We start from the raw sequence: 5,901 nt of genomic DNA, 5'->3' as shown, positions 1-5,901 counted from the left end.
GCTTTCCTTTACCACAGCCACCTTAAGAATGGATTACTCATACCTGATTCCCTTATTTCAAACTCGTCAACATTTGCTATCACTGCCTTTACCGACTTCTCTACATTCAATATTTGTTGCAACCAATGAAGTCCCTTGCATGTTGCCATATTTGCCATCATAGACTACTAATCTCTTCCCTTTCTGCTAGAATGGAAACTAAATGAAAAAAATATAGATATATAGTATACATTTACATGGCATAAATGTGCTAGATTTTTATAGTTTAAGTATATTTCTAAAAAAAATACAGGCTAAACTGTCTTTTTCCTTCATTTTTTTTTTCGAGAAAAAGAGGCCAAAGCACATACTGATCAGTATTCCAGTCATTTAATCAATAGATGGAAACTGATAGATCTTAATCCATATTCCAAAATACAAAATGTGTTCATGGAATCTATGAAATTAGAGTAAAATCTACCCTGACACTGTCTGCTCATTACAATTCCAGCTTCAGACCTCGAGCATTTACAAACTCCAGTTCACTTGAATCTAGAAGAGAGATCAGCTTATTATTCGACTACTTCTTCGCCCACGAGAGGTTGATTTATTTGTTCTAACTTTCTTTTCATATTGGTTTCCTGATATTCTTTGCCTTCAAAACATAGTGAAGAAGAAAAAGTGAAGTCTCTGGATGATAGGATACATTTCAAAGTAATGACAAGAACACAGAATAAGAAGCTTACCTTAGATTGTTAAGTTGGCAGTCAAATCATTATCTCCAAGCAGACGCTTTAATGAAGACAAGGTTCCAGGTACTTCTTCCGAGACTACTTTGGACAGTTCATCCATGAAACTGCCAACCTTCTAAAGGCCTGAGCACAGAATCATTAGGATCGCTTTAAAAGAATAAATAATTTAAGAAAAATTAACTAAGGCATGCAAACTAAGAAGATCTTCTTACCTCAGGGCTGGAAGAGAAATGACTGCCAATGAAAAATGTCCATAGCCTGCAAAGTAACCCAACCAAGGGAAATTATCCAATCAAGAAATCTTCCATAGTAAACATTTGTTTTTCTCATGATAAATTTCATTACTAATTCAATTTATGCAAGGATGAAGTGATTTTCATCACTATTCAATTTAAGCAAGGATGAAGTGATTACAACATCTGCCAGAAATGAGGAATTAATGATTTAGAGATATAGATAGTATTCTAAGGCCAAAAGACTTCCAAACTATGTGAGGAAATTTTGAACCTTGAAATGCTATGTTTACAATCTGTCTTGTCATCGACACATCGTATATAATTGGAAACATATGCAATGAAATGACTACCCTTCTGCTGTTAAGCATTGATCTAACCTTCCGTCTCTAAAATAGTAAAGAAAATAGCTGCTACCAAATCCTGAACTTGTCGTTCGATCGACATAGTCAATACAATTCCAAGTCCATCAACAAACTTCAGCAATAACCAATGAGACAATTATGAACAAAATCAACGCTTCCATTTGCCAAACCCCTGCTTCCTATTTGCTAAATTATCACAGCAAGAAAAGCAAGGCTCGAGGTGTTTTAGAAATCATATCTGGAATGTACGATAACAGGAAACGTCAACGTTGGCTGTCAATCATATAATAACAGTCGGCAATTATCAACAAGGCACGCGTTTTTATTCAAAAAAATCACATTTTAGCTCCTTTTCTTGCAGGAATCATCGAAAAGAGAGAAGATTAGGGCGAGCAGTGATGGATGGTTACCACGGAGATCACGAAGAGCAGGGAGAGAAGCCCTAGTTCCGGATCGCGTCGAAGCCCTAGATTAGTTGCGAGGGGCGGGGGAGAGGTTTGGGAGACGAGGACCGGATTCGAGTGCTGCGACGCGAGAACTTTCGGGCGGCCATCTCGGGCCTCCAAGAGAGCCTGGAGTGGAGGCGAGAGCCGTGGCGAGAGAGCGCCAAGCGAGGCCTCGCCTGCGGCGGAGGTCGCAGCGTAGGAGGGGAAGAGAGGAGCATGGAGGACGAGACGGGTGCCGGAAATTTCCGTAGAAGCAGAGCAAGGTCTATCTTAACGGCCGTTATGATTTCTACCGTTTTAAGTTATAGTTTTGGCTTAAAAAAAAGAAGAAAAAAATCCCTGCATTCCATATGGAATCGTAAATATCCTCCCACGTTTCAAAGTTTTGTGATATCAATGCTGTATTTTGTACATGGTTTGTGTTAGATCCAAAATCCAATCATTACTCGCCGGAGATGCCTATGTGACACTTGATATAGAGGAAATTATCTAATTGGACTCAATTGAGTCCGGGCACCAAAATATCCACCAAGAGGCAGCAACGTAAGCTACATAAACCTATTCCTTTCATTCTAAGTCCCTTTGGTCCCATCCCTAGGTTAGTCAAGCTATCTCTCATCCTAAGTCCCTTTCGCTCTAATTTTTTTCTGTGGTGCATAGGATTATAGCTTTGCACCAATTTGAAACCCAATTTGCATTAGAGAATATTCGATTCCCTCAGATATGCAAAGCATTTGAACTTGACTATTCAACTAGAAAATGCTCCAAAATGAGATCTTTTTTGAAATTTTGTTTCGTATTTACTTGTATTCACCTAAATTATAGCAAAAGTTGTGCTTGATGAAGTATGTTTTGATTTTTCCAAATCAGGGTTTCTAATATTGTGTTTATGGTGCTTGATGAAGTATATTGAGACTATCTCCATAAGTTAATTCTGTATCTTTTGCATGCATTTCAATAGTTGTTGTTGACGGAGAACCATCCATTAAGAATTTTTGGCGCATTTGTATTGCACACAAATATAGAAAGATATTTTATTTTATTTGGAAGTTAAGAAATTTTATTTTTATTTGGAACTAAAATTTTGTGACTTTAGAATTAGAATTTCATAGAGACATTGGTATTTTATGCGGACTCTTATTAAGATTTTCGGTTGTTTATACAAATTCACGGCTATCTATGACAATTAAGAATACAGATTGAATTATTGAGATCATAGAATATTGAGATATTTCCATCTCTCTCCCTCTGCCATCTTCTGGCCACTTCTTCTCTTCTTTTTTCTCTTCCCTTTTCTTCTTCCTTCTATCCTGCATTAATCAGTATTAGAGCAAACCTTGATTATCACCACTACTATAGTATCTTCACGGCTCCATCACTACAGTCCTAATAAACCACGGCACCTCCTCGATCCACTGCCATCACCATTGTTTTCCACACCCCATTGCACTAACACAAAACAAAAGAAGAAAGAAAAAAAAATATAAAAATAGAAGAAAAGCAAGAAAAAAAAGAGAAAGGGAGAACAAGAATAGTCCCTTCTCTCCTTCTTCCATCTCTCTCGCTCCACCGCTTCCACACCCTGTATGATTACCCTAAAAAAAAATTGTCCATCTCCCCCTCCACTACATCTGCGGCACCATCCAAGATCAAGGTCACCACGAAGCACCTTCTCAAACATGTTACTCATGCTAGCCTTCAAAACCTCAGGAGTCATGCCCTCAAACCTGTGATCTGCCCCATAGCCTTAAATCCCTCATCCTTGACACTGACTTCTCACCACCACTATGCACCCCATGCATCGACCTCCTCCTCTACCTCGAGTCTAATAGTACTCCATCTCCTCATTGGACTATACTCCTCTCTACCAATTGGCCTCGACCTCTAGCGGCCATCGAGAGGTCTCGCCCTCTTCCATGTCACCATCTAGTGCCCGATCGCCATTGAGAGGTCGCCATTTTCCTTGATGTTGTATCTTCATGCTACCCTCGCGCTTTCGATTCCACGATTGCCTAGCCAAGGTACCCCAGCATCATCTAGTTGCAAGGAAGAAAGCGTCAAGCAGATCCAAATCTGAATCTAACTAGGACTTCAGATTTGATTAAGTTAACACATCTAGTCATTGCCATGTGAGCAGTTGAGTCATCGCCATATCAGCATCCAATTAGAAGTGGCATGTCAGCATCCAATCATCAACACATCAGTGCCCAACCATCAACACATCAGCACTTCTTTATTAGGCAATGGTGCCACATCACCTATTATCGCCAGCTATCATGCCAGCAATAAGTTAGCTGCCATGTCAGTTGCCACATCATCTCATGCAGACTTTTTCAAAAGTCTATCCCTAGCTAATTTTAATTATTGATTCCATTTTGGCACCTGTTTCTGCAATTTCCACCTCTATAGTGAATTCCTCTTTGCTAGAAGGTGAAATAGTAGTTTAAAGTACTCTTTGTAAGGTAAGATTGTTTAATTGAAAGCTTGATAGATATTTTTTTAGTTGCATAATATCCCAAGTTTAATCTTATCTCTTTTCTTCCACAAAAGAATACTTCTATATTCTTGTTTCTCGTACATAACCTTTATTTGCATTTAACCATCCTATTTGCTGCACTTATCCTAGTTTGTTGCATTAGTAGACCTGGCATATTTATTGCATTAAACTTACTAATCTTGCATATGTACATTATAGTAGTTTAGAATTCATAATAACTTATTACAACTTTAAATCTATCTCTGCATACTTTCATTATTCTACACTCGATTACATCACACCATGACCAAGAAAAAATAGAGTGATCGCACATCCACTGTGGACCAAACTACCTCAAATGTCATTCCCTCCACTTCTACACTACAAGTTACCCTCAAGTCTTTATGAACTCAATCAACAATTTCAGTAATTGAGTTAGCATGTAACTCAAGCCTTAATAGGTTTAGGTAGACACTATGTTACAAATGGAGTAGATGATTTAATTAGGTTTTCCTCTCAGGTGAGTGAGTTTCGTCAGTCTAGACCTGTCTCCAACTTGAGATCTAGTATCCAGCTAGAGTTGCTTCACAGTCAGTTTCTATGGTTAGCAATACTAGGAATAGGGATGCTCAATCAGTTAGTCATTTTAGTAATTCTGTAAGTGATCCATGTTCTAGTAGTTCTTCAATGTGGTGTCATTATTATCATAATAGAGTTGCATGTTGTCCTCAGCAAGCTTTAGCTTTAGAGCAAGAGTCTGATGATCCACAAGAGTTGGGGATTCAAGTAGTAGATCCTAAAGAATATTATCAGGAATAAGGAAGAGTTTGAAAATAATTTACAGGGTGAATGACCTCCAATGGTAGTGTAGTGGGGCACGTGTGGTTATTGCTATGGATAATGATGAGTGGAAGCATACTAATATTTTGATCCATGCAAAACACTCAAGTAAGTATTCTAGATGTAAGAAGAAACTACTCCCTCAAGTTTCTTTTAGAAAGGGTATCTATATCATGAACCATAAATTAGATGCAAAATTGTAATGAGTAATACAAGTAACATAACATGTTGTTGTAATGCGAGTTACAAACTTATTGTTGTTGTGTATTGTAGGGCTAAAGAGTTTAATATATGAGAAAATGTCATAGTTCATATTTGTCCCAGAACGCTTATCAAATATTCCCTCTAAGAACCGTATGCTCGAGCTATTGGACCATTCTCCATTATTATTAAACTTAGAACTAATGCATATTTACCTGATTTCTTGATCATATGAAAATAAATCTTATTTTCATTGTGGAGGATTTACTACCTTACTAAGGTACCATTGATCATCTTGCTTACTATCTAGTATTACTATACAAGTATTTCTATTCTAAGCTTCTCAAGTGGTACTTGTAGTCAAACTCTCCCCAGTCGAGTTCTTTCTAGCATGAAGAGTATGACGGAGGACTATCCATTAATAAGAAATTTTGGCATACTTATGTTAGCACAGATATAGAAATTAAAAAAAAATATTCTATTTGAAATTAGAATATTTTATTTTTATCTGAAACTAGAATTGTGGACTCTAGAATTAAAATTTTATGTAGACTAGTTATATAGACTTTTATTAGAGTTTTAGGTTGTCTATGTAAATCCAATACTATG

General features: G+C 37.3%; 1 long non-coding RNA gene across 1 annotated transcript; it reads right to left on the bottom strand.

Annotated features, from left to right (window-relative positions):
• Nucleotides 1–246: 246 nt before the first annotated feature.
• LOC103697291 lies at nucleotides 247–853 on the bottom strand. The gene is made up of 2 exons (XR_005509546.1): nucleotides 726–853; nucleotides 247–634 (listed from the first exon to the last, which is right to left on the bottom strand). It is a non-coding gene; the product is annotated as an uncharacterized LOC103697291 (long non-coding RNA).
• Between the last annotated feature and the right edge of the window lie 5,048 nt (nucleotides 854–5,901).

Source organism: Phoenix dactylifera, unplaced genomic scaffold, assembly GCF_009389715.1.
Source record: "Phoenix dactylifera cultivar Barhee BC4 unplaced genomic scaffold, palm_55x_up_171113_PBpolish2nd_filt_p 001100F, whole genome shotgun sequence".
Classification (NCBI taxonomy): domain Eukaryota; kingdom Viridiplantae; phylum Streptophyta; class Magnoliopsida; order Arecales; family Arecaceae; genus Phoenix; species Phoenix dactylifera.
This window is presented reverse-complemented; position numbering and strand designations above follow the sequence as displayed.